We start from the raw sequence: 15,742 nt of genomic DNA, 5'->3' as shown, positions 1-15,742 counted from the left end.
GACTCTAAGAGTTATTTGTAAATTTTGGGACGCAAGGTATTCCCTATTTATATACATTTAAAATGATTCCTCCAGTAGAAGTAACAGGTGTGCAAACTATGAATCTCTCTGAAGAAAAGTTATCTAATAGCATCTGGAAGACTCAAAGGATGAACATATATTTGAGGATGATCTATTGCAGGATTTAGATTATTTCAAGATTATCCACCAGCCTCAGAAAGTTAAGAGATATAAAGTCTATGAGTTAAGAGGAAAAAAATCACAAAGGAAGACTAAGCTGAGATGGAAATCATAAAATGAGATTAAAAATGGACATAAGAAAACTTACAGGGAAATTGCAATACAAATATTACAAAATTTGCTGAATATTGAAAATATTGAATTATTTGAAAATTGAGTATTGAATTTTGAATATTGAATATGGAAAATTTGTTATAACAGATATAAAGAGCAGGCTAAAGATTGTAGAGAATTAAAACAGTGGGGAAAAAATGGGAAGATATTCAGAATTCAGGTTGAAAGGATATATAGAGGAAAATGCTGATCAGGAAGATGATATATATGGATGATAGAAGATGGAGAACCCAGTAAATGAATATAATAGATATTCTTGGATGAAAGTTCAGAGTAAATGGAACCAACATAATTGTCCAAGAAATATAATAAAAGCATTTCCATTATCTGAAAAACAAAACAAAACCCTGTGTTTGCATTCAGGCTTTAGATAAAATTAATAACTGTAAGAGGAAACCTATAGCTAGATAGCCTATCAAATATTTTAATTAAAAATCATCCTACGGACATAAAAAATAACCCAGAATTAACAGCAAAGAAAAGATATATTTTTTAATCAGGCTGGGCTTACATTTCTAGCCATGGTAGTCTGGGTTACTTTCTTGATGAGAGTTAGAAAATCTAGAAAATTCATCTGTTTGAAAGCATTGGAGAGCTTTCAAAGCAGGGAGAATCTGTGGGGCTAAGATCTTAAGAATAAAAGAAAGCAAAGGAGAAAAGCCCAGCATTTCATGTACCTGCCAAGGCACTGTCAAGTTCAAAAGCAACTACTGAGAGAAGAAAATGCTGAACAGAGCTGTAGACATAGAGGAATGGTCCAGGAGGAATGGCCCAGGTTTTCAGCTGGGACTCGTGGAAGGTTATACCCTAGGAATCAGCATGAATCAAGAATAGATCTGCTCCCCAGGGACAGAAAGCTACCTTCACATCATCTAAATTTCTAGTGGCGTTAAGCAATCTGGTATGGCCAGTGCTCCTAGCCCCGTGGCCCAGGAGAAGAAAGCAAAAACTGTCTCTGTAGGAAGAGACTATAATCTAGAGCCTCAACTCTCTGTACAGTTCTGCGTTTCACATCCAGCCCTCTGTCAAACACCCTCAGTCATATGAAAATGTACGGTTTGACTGCAAACCAAGAAAAAGTTAAAACAGACAATAGAAACAGATTCATGGGAAACTCAGAGAAGAGAGTTAAAAGGAAAGTCATTATGGACTTTAAAATACTTATGATTACTACATTGAAGGAATTAAGCAAGCAGAAAAATTTGGGCAGAAAAGCTAGAAATTCTAAAATTGAGAGAGACAACTGTAATTAAAACTGAATAGGCTTTTAAATTTTTACTGGAGTATAGTTGCTTTACAATGTTGTGTTAATTTTTACTGTACAGCAAAGTGAATCAGCTGTACGTATACATATATCCCCTTTTTTGGATTTCCTTCCCTTTCAGATCCCCACAGAGCACTGAGGAGAGCTCCCTGTTCTATACAGTAGGTTCTCATTGGTTATCTATTTTATACGTAGGATCAATAGTATATATTTGTCAACCCCAATCTCCCAATTCATCCCACCCTGAATAAGTTTAGATATAGCTGAAATGGAAGATAACATAAAGAAGAAAAGGAAAGAATCAATAAGGGAAGATGGTTAAATCAGAGACAAAGCACTGAGATACATGTTATGTCTGAAAAGATCTAAAGTACTTGTGATTTTATTTTATTTTTTTAAAATTTTTTTATTTTTTTAAATGTGTTCAGCAAAAGAAATGATAAGAGTTTTTTTTTCATGACCAGCACTATTCTATTTATTTATTTATTTTATTACTTTTTTTTTTTTTACTTTATTTTACTTTACAATACTGTATTGGTTTTGCCATACATTGACATGAATCCACCACGGGTGTACATGCGTTCCCAAACATGAACCCCCCTCCCACCTCCCTCCCCATAACATCTCTCTGGGTCATCACCGTGCACCAGCCCCAAGCATGCTGTATCCTGCGTAGGACATAGACTGGTGATTCGATTCTTTCATGATAGTATACATGTTACAATGCCATTCTCCCAAATCATCCCACCCTCTCCCTCTCCCTCTGAGTCCAAAAGTCCGTTATACACATCTGTGTCTTTTTTGCTGTCTTGCATACAGGGTCGTCATTGCCATCTTTCTAAATTCCATATATATGTGTTAGTATACTGTATTGGTGTTTTTCTTTCTGACTTACTTCACTCTGTATAATCGGCTCCATTTTCATCCATCTCATCAGAACTGATTCAAATGTACTCTTTTCAATGGCTGAGTAATACTCCATTGTGTATATGTACTGCAGCAGTACTTGTGATTTTAAACTCAAGGAGAAGATAGGGGAAGTGAGAGCACACACAGCATTTGAAGATATAATGGCTGATAATTCTCTTAAACTGAACAGATCTTGAGCCACACATTTAGGGAATACTATGAACTTCAAGCAAGCTAAATACAGGGAAAATTACACCCAGGATCTTTAACTTTTGCCAAAAGTTTACAATAAGAAAATCTTCAACCAGTGTGGGGGAAAATCAGACTGGATCATAGCAAAAAAAAAGAATAAAGGAAGAAACCAATAGATTTTATTACATTAAAATTGAAAACTATATTATGATCAGAGTATATCAGAATGTCAATGGGAAATTGGCAATATTTTTTAACAGAGATGATATAGTATCAGTATCAATACACATTGATACTTCACACATACAATAATATTTCAACTCAGTAGAAAATAAAGAACTTATGAAAATGTTCAAACTTGCTAGACATCAAAAATAAACATTAAAACAATAAGATTTCATTTTTGCCCAGCAGATCTACCGTGTAAAAATGATAAAACCAATTTTGGCAAGAACATAGGGGAATATACACTCTCATTTCTGGTCAGGAAAGTAAATTCAGACAAATTTTCCAGACAGCAGTTTGACAATGCATATTGAAAGCTTTAAATGTTCCTTTCACTCATTGTTTAATGATCTTTTAGGATTTTCATTTGAAGGAGATGTTCAGACAAGTATAAAAAAGGTATATACAAATCCTAATTGTAAGCTTTAAAAAAAAAATGGCCAAAAGTCAACTGGTTGTTTATAATCTTTCTCCTGAATGTAATGACATTTTTATCTTTTGAGATCAAATGCATGTGCAGTTGATATTAAAAGACAGTCTACAGTTGTCAGGTAGAACAATAGATTATGGTGTGGTGGTCAGTGCTTTTCCCAGGGTGAGCTGAACTGCAAAGTGTAATTTACAACTGAAAGGGCAATTCCATGTAGGTATTTGCATCAGTATAACACTATCCATCTCTAGTCCCTTGACCTCTTATCTTGTTTGAGATGCCTGTTTATGGTGACAGGTTTTAGGGCACAGAACTCCACAGTATGCCATGTTGAGTATTTCAGGCTGGAGGAATTAGTGCAGATGTAGGAAGGATTTTCTCATCTTTCTCTGAAGCAGCTCGTAAGACCCCCCCAGTGTGAGAGGTGGCCTCCCCATACCTGGAAGAAAGGACCTTCCATATTTCCTCGGACAGGAATTCAGAGAGGAATATGAACTAACAGGCAGGTCATCCTATTTCCCTCAGTTTACTATACTTAGTTCATACCTTTTTTTTTTCCTATCACATTTCCCCATGACTTTCTAGTCTTCATCAAACCTAGCATAAAAACACTCAGGATTAACTACTTCTTTGAGACCTCATTTCCTTATGAAGGCTTGTGTTTTCACATAAAACATATTAAATAAATGTGTGTGCTTTTCTCTTGTTAATCTTACTTTTGTTATAGGCCAAGAACTTAGACGGGTTGAGGAAAAAGATTTTTTCCTTTTCTATAGTTGTGTAAAATGTCTTAAACAGATATCTAAATGATGACAGCACTGAAATAAAAAGCTATCATATAAATAGAAGACTGGGTGTCATATACCAGGCAATACAATAAAAATAATACTATAGAATCCCTCCTACTAAATAAAATTTTCAAAACCAGAAGAGTAAGGTATGGGCAATTCATGTACTTGGAAGAACTAGTATCACTTAGGTCCTGTCAAATAATATAATTTTTTAAATGATAAAAATTTCCAAATAGGAAATGTAAACAGAATCCTGGCATTCCTTGATGTGCTTTTAAATTATGCGATCAATCTTAATGGTGCCAAAAAAGATCAATGTTATGAGCATAGGTTTAAAAAGTATAGTCACTATAATTTTATGATTGCTAATAGCTAAAATGTTTTATAACAATTTTTAAACCTTAGGTGAGAGGACTTAGATGAAAGCTCTGATTTTAATATCAACGTTAAAGTATTATATAATATTTAGGATATTAAAGCAACTTTCATATCCTTTCATGTCTTTTCACCCAAAAACTGTTATTAAATTAATGATATATATCACCATAAATGTCACCTGAGAAATAAAAATATCATAGACATAAGAAAATGGTAATATCCAAAGCATTAGGCATGTTTATTGCTGGGTAGTGTTTTCGTGTTATCTTATTTCACTTTGCCTTGTAAAACAGATTAATCATTGTGCTTTTTCTTTATAATCATAAATTCTAGAAAATGATGGAACACACCTAGAAAATTCTGTAATCTGGAATTTTGTACACAGCCAAGTGTTCTTGTATTAATCAGCAAAATAAGAATAGTCTCAGATATTTAGGCATTTAGAAAAGGTCCTACACATGTATATTTCTTTTAATAGCAATTTGGGTCTGCCTCAAATGAATGACGGAGCAAAACTAAAGTTTAAGTTAGGGAAATCAGGACAGGAATGGAATAGCAATGGCTTCTTAGTCCACAGAACATAGAGCTGTTTAAATGTCTGTTCTACTTCTGATTGTAAAGTTTTACAGAAATGTAAAATGATTATTTTAAAAAAACATATAAAATAGCATAACAGTACTATACAAAAAATGCCACAGTTACTGTAATAAAGATTTAGAAGTTGGTGCTGGTTGAAGGATGGGGTGGAGAAAAATAGAGTGAAGTGAGAGGACTTCAAAAATACTATTGAATTCTCTCTAATTTTAAAGAAATATAAGTCAACAGAATGCTGTCAAAAAATTTCTTGAACACCAAAGACATAGTTAGGAACTGTTTATATAATTAGGAACTGCTTATATGCTTTAAAAACTGTCATAAATGCAAAAGAAAATATATTTTATCAAAGGGCTGAAAACAAATAGCAAGAAAACATTTTCTAAAAGTTCAGTTCAGTTCAGTCGCTCAGTTGTGTCCGACTGTTTGCAACCCCATGAACTGCAGCACGCCAGGCATCCCTGTCCATTACCAACTCCCAGAGTTTACCGAAACTCATGTCCATTGAGTTGGGAATGCCATCCAACCATCTCATCCTCTGTCGTCCCCTTCTTCTCCTGCCGGGGTCCAGCCCCAGTGGATCCAGGGTAATTCGAAGTGGAGACGGAGTTGGTGTCCTAGGAAAAAGCTATTTAATTAGAAGTATAAAGAGAGATTAGAAAGGAATAGTGTAATAGGAAAATTAGTGGAGAAAAAGAGGCTGAATAACTTGGTTTACGTGGGATACCAATAAAGCTTTGAGACAAGAAGCTTGCACCACCTACGTAGGCCACCAGCGCCCACTTGAATAGCAGAGGGTGCCCCTCCTTGGGCTCCCTCTAGTGTGGATCTTAAAAGCCAGGGCAAAATTAGCAGGCTTGGCGAGCACCCACGCTCCAGATGGGAATTCAGCCAGAAAAATGGAGAACAAGAACGACATGGGGAAATCAGTCTTTCCAGAAACTGATCTGTTTTCTTTCTTTTCAGGTTTGCTTATATACCTCTTTTTACACATAGAGACAAATGGAAATTTTAAAGTCACACGGGGGTCAGCAGTCCTGACCTTTATCAAAATCAGGTGCTTCATATAAATATATACAAAAAGGTCTTAGGGGTTTTACATCATCTTCTGGCCAGGGGGCCTGCTAACATTTTATGATCCTTTCTTTCTGATAACGGTCAGTCAACCAAAAAACTTATTTTCCAGGGGTGATTTTTCTTAAACCAGGCACCACCCTTCGAAGGTACCAGATAAAGTTGCATTCCTATAGGTTGAGGGTGCAGTGGGTTACAATTAAGAAAGGAATTTACTTAGCCTAAGATTTAACATGATTAATCTTAAAGGTTAATACTTATTTCTCCTATATGCTAGTTATATATTCATTAACATGTATAAGGGCAGGGGATTTAGCAGCAAACATTGGCCCAATAAATGAAAAACCCTTCACCAACATGATTTTTATCTTTAGAAAAACCCAATGCTAACTAAGACTTTCAAAATACTCCAAACTCTCTGTGCTGCATATGGTTGAGGGGTTGTAAACAATCATGTATGTAGTAGCAAGAGTGTGGATAATCCTGTCACACAAGCTAGTCTGCCAGCAGAGAGGTTTGACCTGAGACACCCTTGTCACGCCCAGGAATTTTTATTAACTGGAGCTGTAGGTTAACTCCTTCTCCGAGAGAGGTGGGGGACAGCCCCCTGTAAAGTCAGAGGTGTAGGTGAGAGCATAAAGCAATAAAGTAGGCAGACTCTGGTTTTGGGGGTAGATGCTCGGGAACAGGGGGTTTCCTGAGGCTCGATACCGCCTTTGCGTATGCCGAAGCCTCCTTCCTCATGACCTTTGCCATGGGCAGAGTTCCTCATGCTGGCTCCCGGCATTCTCCTGCCCTCAATCCCTCCCAGCATCAGGGTCTTTTCCAATGAGTCAGCTCTTCACATCAGGTGGACAAAGAATTGGAGTTTCAGCTTCAACATCAGTCCCTCCAATGAACACCCAGGACTAATCTCCTTTAGGATGGACTGGTTGGATCTGCTTGCAGTCCAGGAGACTGTCAAGAGTCTTCTCCAGCACCACAGTTTGAAAGCATCAAGTTTTGTTTTAAATAAGACTGATCTGAAGCTAAGTGGCATTAAAATTTATAATAAGGCATGACAGTATTTTATACAAATGCAACTAACAGGAAGTAATATCAGTACCAGTGGTACTTGCATGCTGTGTGGACAGTGGGGGAAGCTGTGCATGACGGGGGCACAGGCTGTGTGCAAACTACTCATATTTTCTGCTCAATTTTGCTGTGAATCTAAAAGTATTCTAAAACATAGTCTATTTGAAAAGCATAAAAGCCCATTACAGTATATTGATGATGAACATTATCAATATTAGTCAAAATTTTTTTTTGCAAATATTTTTACACAAAATTTTAGAACAATTTTATTGTCAAAGCTGGAACTGTCTCATAAACCTTTAAGTGGTAACATTACCTCAGTGTATTTAAGGGAAAGGTGAGAGGAAGAAGAAGCAGAGATATAATAGCAATAAAAGATTTTGATACATTTTGAGCCTTTAACAAACTAATAAGTAAATAATAAGTAAGGACAAAATTAAATATGTATATAAAAATATATAGTGTTCTCCAGAGAAAACAAACCACCATGTCTTACAAAAGAACATAGAATTTGTTTTTTTTTGTTTTTTTTTTTTTTGTTTTTTTTTTTGCCTTGTGTAATTCAAGGAACACTTTGTTGATCACATATTAAAATGCAAAGAAAAATCACTTTGTAAAATCTGGTCATAATTGCTCTGACCAAAGTGCAATGGCCTCAGCATCATTAGTCACTAGTGAAATGCTAACCAAAACCATGGTGATTCCCTTCATACCCTTCATACCCACTAGGATGACTAAAATTTAAAAAAAAGAAAAAAGATGATAAATGTTGATAAGGATAGGAAGAAATGTTGGTGGGGTGGTAAAATTATGCAGCTACTTTAGAACAGACTTTGGCAATGTCTTAAGATGTTAAAAATAGAATTGCAGTATATCACAGCAACTCTACTCGTAATTTATATACCAAACAAAAATGTATTTAAAAATCTACACAAAAACTTATACACAAAGATTCATAGCAGGTTAATTAATAATAACCTCAAAGTGGAAACAACCCAAATGCCCACCAAATAATAGCTAAATGTGATGTAGGCACACAATGAAATATCATTCAGCCATAAGCAGGAATGAAATACTGATCTGTACTGCAACATGGATAAACCTTAGACATTATGCTAAGTGAAAGGAACCTGAGACAAAAGGCCCCCAATTATATGACTGGTCACATACATGTCCAGTATATATAAGACCAATTGGACATATATCATGTATGCATGACCAATATATATGATTCCATTTGTATGAAGTGACCTCAGTGAGAGACTATAGGGTTAGAAAGTAGGTTAAGGGTTGCTAGAGTTGGGCTGGGCAGGAATGTTGTGGTTTAGGGTGGTGAAATGATATAGTGATTCTTTTCTGGGTGATAAAAATGTTGCTCAGTTAGATTGTTGTGATTATTATATAACTCTGAATATACTAAAAACCACTGAACTCTACACTTTAAAAGGGTGAATTTTATGGTATGTGAATTTTATCTCAGTAAAGCTATTCTAAGGGCTTCCCTTGTAGCTCAAACGGTCAAGAATCTGCCCTGGGTTTGATTCCTGGGTCAGGAAGATCCCCTGGAGAAGCGAATGGCTACCCACTCCAGTATTCTTGCCTGGAGATTTCCATGGACAGAGGAGCCTGGCAGACTACAGTCCATGGGGTCGCAAGGAGTCAGACATAACTGAGCAACTAACACTTTCACTTTCAAAGCTATTATAAGGAACTAGACATTAATAATGAAGTATTTATTTTAAGAAAATAGGGAATTAAAGAGCCTCTCAAACAATTTTTAGATGAAAGAAAACTCCAGTCATAGATGATTTAGAGTTTTCCTAAAATTAAATCATCTTATATAAAAACAGGATATAGCCAAAGCTATGCTTAAAGGGAAAAATAGTGTTAAATGATTTATTCTTAAAAACTAATAAAATGTTTAAAACAGTCAACCAAGGAAAACAGTGAACTAGAAAACAGGAAAATAAAAGGCAATAATATTGATCAATAAATCCAGTAATCTAAACTTTGACTGAAAGGTCAATAGCATAGAGCAATGTTTGGAAAAGCATTTTAATTTCAGGCTTGTGTCCTATCGTTACCCCAGGATATACATTATATTTTTCTTATTAGTTAATTCCTTTTATGGACAAGACAAGGTATAAACCACATAAAAGATCATGAAAGATTGCTTCTTTAACTGGAAAGAAAAGGAAGATTTATCTGATTTCTCTATAGTTCCTAGATGGTTCTGAATGACCCTGTATCTACCTCTTCCTTCTTGAAATCACGAATAGATTAGGATGAGAACTCCAAGCCTAGGCTTAATGTCCACTTTCCAAAGGTTCCTACCCTTTGTGGAGGCAGACTGTGTCAGATATCTTTGAAACCCAATGAAAGATAAATACCTCCTCCCCAGAAAAATATACCCAGATACGTTGTGCCCTACCATCAGTGAAGTCACGGGTCTCCCCGTGTACCATTCAGCTCAGCAATGGTGGTAGTAACACAGCTTCACATTTCAACGAGGCTCTAAATCAGCGATTCTTGAAACTTTTTAGTTAGTGCTCCCTCACATTCTTAAAATTATAGAGGACCCCAAAAACTTTGGACTTCCCAGGTGGCACCAGCCGTAAAGAACCGTTTGTCAATGCAGGAGAGTTAAGAGACACAGGTTTGATCCCTGGGTCAGGAAGATCCCATGGAGGAGAGCATGGCAACCCACTGCAGTATTCTTGCCTGGAGAATCCCATGGGCAGAGGAGCCTGGATATCTAAGTCCGTAGGGTCGCAAAGAGTTGGACATGACTGATGCAACTTAGCACATGCATCCAAAAGCTTTTGTTCCTGTGAATAGGTAAGATCTCTCAATACTTAAACCATTTTCACAATTAAAACAGAAACTTAAAAAAATAATTTAAAATGACAGTAATAAATCCATTGTATGTTCATATAAATAACATTTTTTTTAAAAGAAAAATAACTTCCAAAACAAAAAAGTGAGGTTGCTTTTGTAACTTTGTAACTTTGCAAGTCTCTTTAACATCTGCCTTAATAGCTCAGTTCTAGCTCAGTACTCATATCTGCCTCTTCTTGTTGCAGGTCGTATAGCCAGCCCCTCGAAAAATACATTGTACACTCATGAAAGAATAAGAATAAAAAGGCCAATAAGGTCTTAGTATTAGAAAAGTTATCTTCACCTTGCAGAACTCCTAAAAGGCTCTTGAGAATCTATAGTGGTTCCTGGACCACACTTTGAGTTAATTTTTTTCTCCAAGAAATTCTATAAAATATTAATCCTTCAAAAGGTCAACAGATGTTAAATCAAGGGAGAGAAATGTCAGCATATCCAAATGATTTGGGGAAGACATGTTTCTATAATAAGCAGGAACAGGCAGGAGCTGCTGCATTCCATGAGATGGCCACTAGATGGCACTGCTGTCCCACTCAGAAGATGAGCATCTGCATTAGGAAATGGCCCCTAGCTTTTGGAAGCCTAAAATCCCTGGAAAGCTGAGATTTACACAGTGCTTTCTGTTTTAGCTTGTGGCTCAGCTGGTAAAGAATCCGCCTGTAATGTGGGAGACCTGGGTTCCATCTCTAGGTTGGGAAAATCACCTGGAAAAGGGAAAGGCTACCCACTCCAGTATTCTGGCCTAGAGAATTCCATGGACTATATAGTCCATGGGGTCAAAGAGAGTCAGACACGACTGAGCAACTTTCACTTTTCTCTTTTAAAAATTTTAAAAATAAAATAGGGATGAAAAGTTGCCATAGAGGGTCATGTAATCTCATTTCTTCTCAGTGCGAAGTACATCTTCCATTTCACCCCAGACTGGAGTCTTCCAGCTTATCAAAATCAGCATGAGGTTTGGGAAGTTACTCCCAAGTTCATGACTCTGAGTGAAGAATCTGAGGGTCTGGGATGTGGAGATGACAGAGTCTCTGACCTCAGAGCGCTCATTTAGAATGTAAGGGAAATCAGGACATTCTTGGCCAATATCCCCAGGTCTAGACAGTGCTGATTTAGCTTTACAGTAGTCCAAAATTAACTGGACTAATTGGGTGTGTCTCCATTGAGAAGGGGTAGGGGCACACTGCAAAAGCTGTCCCAGAGGGCCGACCACTCCGTGGGGTGAGGGGCCCCTGACTGTGCCACTAGGCTCCTTGGGAAGCTGCTGAAGTGAAGGAAGATCCTGATGGTGGTTGAGGGGTGGCATATGTCCTGGTCCACAGTGACGAACCCACAGAGAGAGCGAGCCTGACTCCACCCACCTTCGCTCTCCTCCAAGCTGCCTTGCGGTGCCTGTGGCCCTGTTGCTATTCAGAGGGGACAGAATGGCCCAGAGCCAAGGTCTGGAGGAGGTCGTTGCCGAGATCTTTTGGCCACCAGAAGTTCCTTTTGCAGACTGGCGTGTAGGATCTGTGGAGGGGAGGGGAGAGGCTTGTGAGGTAGTAGGCAGCTTGGGAATTGGGGTGTTTTCCTGGGCGCCGTGGAGCGCTAAGAAGGGGTTTGAAGTAGGTGTCCGGCTATGTGCCCTATCCTGCCTGGAGTGCTGCAGTGCAGAGATGGAGATGACAGGGTGGCCGATGGCTGTTACATAATTGACAGATGTATATAAAAACAGCTGATATTCACTGTGCTAGTCATTAATAGCAACTCACTTAATCCTCGTAACTATCCTGTAAGGTAGGAACTATTACCACCATTTCTTGCTAGAGGGAAAAAGAGAGGCCCATAGAAGTTAAGGGATTTAGTCAGCAACACAGCCTATGAGTAGTGGAACCAGCCTCCAGCCGCTATTTAACAACCTCGTCATACTTCCTCACTCATGAAAGGGAACAAACGGTCCTAATGTGCTACCGCTGCTCTGACAGACAGCGACTGGGTCCAGTGGGAGCCCAAAGAGGGGATGCTAAACTCCACTGGGACTGAGAAAGAGAAACTGGAGGGACTTCCCTGGGAGTCCAGCGGTTGAGACTCCTCACTTCCACTGCTGGGGATGCAGGTTTGATTCCTGGCCAGGGAACTAAGATCCTGCATGTTGTGTGGGGTGACCCATAAAATAAAAATAAGTTGTAGTAAGAAAGAAATGTATAGAGGACTCCAGCCAAATCTGAAGGTTGAGTTTGTGTGGAGTAAGCATAGAAGTGGGAAGGGAGAAGGGAAGGATATTTCAAATAGCAGAAGCAAGGCCAGTTTGCAAAGAGGGGACCCATGTCAAAATGGGAAATTGTTATCTTTGCCCAAGTCTAAGAAACTTGTGGCTACAAGTCAAACTGGGCAGGTAATGTGAATAAATATACCTTGTTCCTATTAAGCCTAGATTCTAAATTCAGTCCATTTTTCAAACATCTCAAGATCATTTAGGAGACTGCCCCTTCCACCCCCAACTATTAATCTACCTTCTCAGGTTATAACATGTAAGAACTTGATTAAAAAAAGAAAAAAAACCCATCCAATCCATAGTTGAAAACATTGGGACAAGAAATGTTTAGGACAAAGATAACTACTCACAGTTTTGACACAGTTCTCCTCTGTGTCTTTGCACTGGCCTTGATTATTCTGAATTCTTAAATGATATACACTCTTGCATGTAATTAATCAGGCAGTTAAATAGTGACCCCACTGTACTGTCACCTGGCCCACAGGCCTTCTCCACAGGGACAGCAACAAGATCAATATTAATATTTAATTGAAATTAAGAGTCCCTGTGTGCATGGCTTTTTGTTGGTCTTCTCAATCTTGTAACCAGTCTGGATAAAGGTGAGAGATCATTCTGGCATGACTTCCTCATGAACTCAGGTTGATTTCTTATTGTTATTCTTTTCTTTCCGAAAACCGTCTATTTGAAAGTCCATTCTAGAATTTAACCAATGAGCCATTATTCTGTGGCGTCAAACTCCCCTTTCTGGAAATCAGACTCACATTTGTTTGTTTTATGACCCGGGCAGCTCTTCCATTATCCACGGTTCATCAGTCTAAGGCCACATTTCCTCCAGCCCCCTGGGAAGTGTTCTGTCTGGCTTCATGGCAGATAAGGCCCTTCGCGGCCTGGATTCTGCTTCCCTGTCCCACCTCCTAAGTCCCTTCTGCATTTCAGGGCAATTCTCAGTACATCACACTGCACCACGTGTCTGTGTATTTTATGTAGTATTTCCTCAACCTTGAATATGGCTTCCTCCTCTCCACCCAGAGAACTCTCACTGACACTTTTTTTGTAATTGGAAGATAATTGCTTTACACTATTGTGTTGGCCCCTGCCATACCCACTTATACTTTTTTTTTTAAAAAAAGATTCATCTAAGTTATCCATATTTAAGAAAGCTGTGGTACATATACACAATGGAGTATTACTCAGCTGTTAAAAATAATTCATTTGAATCAGTTCTGATGAGATGGATGAAACTGGAGCTGATTATACAGAGTGAAGTAAGCCAGAGAGAAAAACACCAATACAGTATACTAACACATATATATGGAATTTAGAAAGATGGCAATGACGACCCTGTATGCAAGACAGGAAAAAAGACACAGCTGTGTATAACGGACTTTTGGACTCAGAGGGAGAGGGAGAGGGTGGGATGATATGGGAGAATGGCATTCTAACATGTATACTATCATGTAAGAATTGAATCGCCAGTCTATGTCTGATGCAGAATACAGCATGCTTGGGGCTGATGCATGGGGATGACCCACAGAGATGTTATGGGGAGGGAGGTGGGAGGGGGGTTCATGTTTGGGAACGCATGTAAGAATTAAAGATTTTAAAATTAAAAAAATAAAAAAATAAAAAAAATAAAATGGATCAAAATGAACTATAATGAAATAAAAATACTATTTACCTGTTAAAATAAAATAAAATAAAAGTCAGCATTGTATATATAAAAAAAAGTGAGAACCAAGTTAACTTGAACTCTGGATTATCATTTTATATTCTTCATGTAACTAGCACTCATTCCAAATATTGCTATGAAATGTTGAAAATAAAATGCAACAACTGCAAAAAAAAAAGTCAAATAGTTATAAACATGATTATAAAAAAACAGCAGTTTTCTGACCTTCTCCTTCTCCATCCTGTATTCCTGCTTCTCCAAGGTAACTGTTAGTGGTTGCTCTTTAGGTATTTACTTTCACATTGCTAAATAACACACTTCTGCTCCAAACCTCTTGATTTTCAATTTTAGGAATTACCTATTGAATTCTAACTCTGAAAGATGAAGATTTAGCTCCCTTTAGCACCTCCCTCACCCACCTCCACTGTTTTCCTCTCCTCGGCCTCCCAAGAGACTTATATCATCGTTTTGAGTTAGATCAGTAGTCAGTGTTTACATAATTATGACTGTATTCACAGCATGCCCGTGTAGGAAAGCATGATTGCATTTCCTTTCTTGTACAACTTTTAATTTTCCCTGGAGTTAATAATTGTCTTGTTCCTTCATTCACCTAGTTTTCTGTTCACCTACCACTAATTCCTAGCTAGATGTTCTCCCATAGATGTAAATTTCTCCTTAATATATTCACACAATCAACTATTTCATCAGGTTCATCTTCTTGGATCTGTTTCTTCCCCAACTTGTACTACCTATACTTTAGGACTGATGAGCGGCGGTCTTCCTGATTCCTCTTCCTCTTCATCCTAGAAATGTTTTTTCCCTCTCTCCTGTGCTGAGTCCCTTGTTTCATGGATCCTACATCGTCCTGTCTTAGTTTTTATTTTTAAGGATGTAACTTTATTTATTCACTGGCTGAGCTGCATCTTCCTTGCCACACGGGCTTCCCCTGTTGCAGAGCCCCGGCATGTGGGCTTATCTGGGGCTACTCCAGCTCGCGTTTGCCAGCCTGGTTGCCCTGTGGCTTGTGGGGCCTTAGTTCCCCCGCCAGGTGTGGCACCTGCACCACCTGTGTCGAAAGGTGGCCTCTCAGCCACTGGACCACCAGGAAAGTCTCTGTCTTATCTTAATTACTCCTTCTCTTTGCCAGACCATTTCCTGAAGTAGCTTCCTAAGAAACCATGTATGGGACGTTAGTATTTTGAAAACCACACCTGTCTGGAAATGTGTGTGTTCTCTCACATTTGCGCTACAGTTTGGCTGTGTATAGAATTCTGGGCTGGAAATGACTTTCCTTTAGTGTTTTGAGGTCATTGCTTCATGTTTTCTAGCTTCCAGTGCTGTTGCGAGTAGATTATGGGTAAACACAAAGAAGAAAACGAGGCAAGTCTTATGCCATTCCAGTTCTTGATCCTTTGTATATGGCTTCCTAAGAACATGTGTGGTCTTCCATCCCTGGTGTTCTGACGTTTCGCAATGATGTGCTTTCGGGTGAGTCTGTGTTCTTCCTTCGTGCCGGACAATGGGGCACTTTTATAATACAGACGTTAATGTCCTTCAGGTCTGAGAAACTTTCTTGGATTTATTTGATAACTGCTGTTTTTGCCATTTTCTCTCTTTGGAATTCCTTAGTATGTCTGTG

This window comes from Ovis canadensis, chromosome 12 (genome assembly GCF_042477335.2).
Source record: "Ovis canadensis isolate MfBH-ARS-UI-01 breed Bighorn chromosome 12, ARS-UI_OviCan_v2, whole genome shotgun sequence".
NCBI lineage: Eukaryota > Metazoa > Chordata > Mammalia > Artiodactyla > Bovidae > Ovis > Ovis canadensis.
This window is presented reverse-complemented; position numbering follows the sequence as displayed.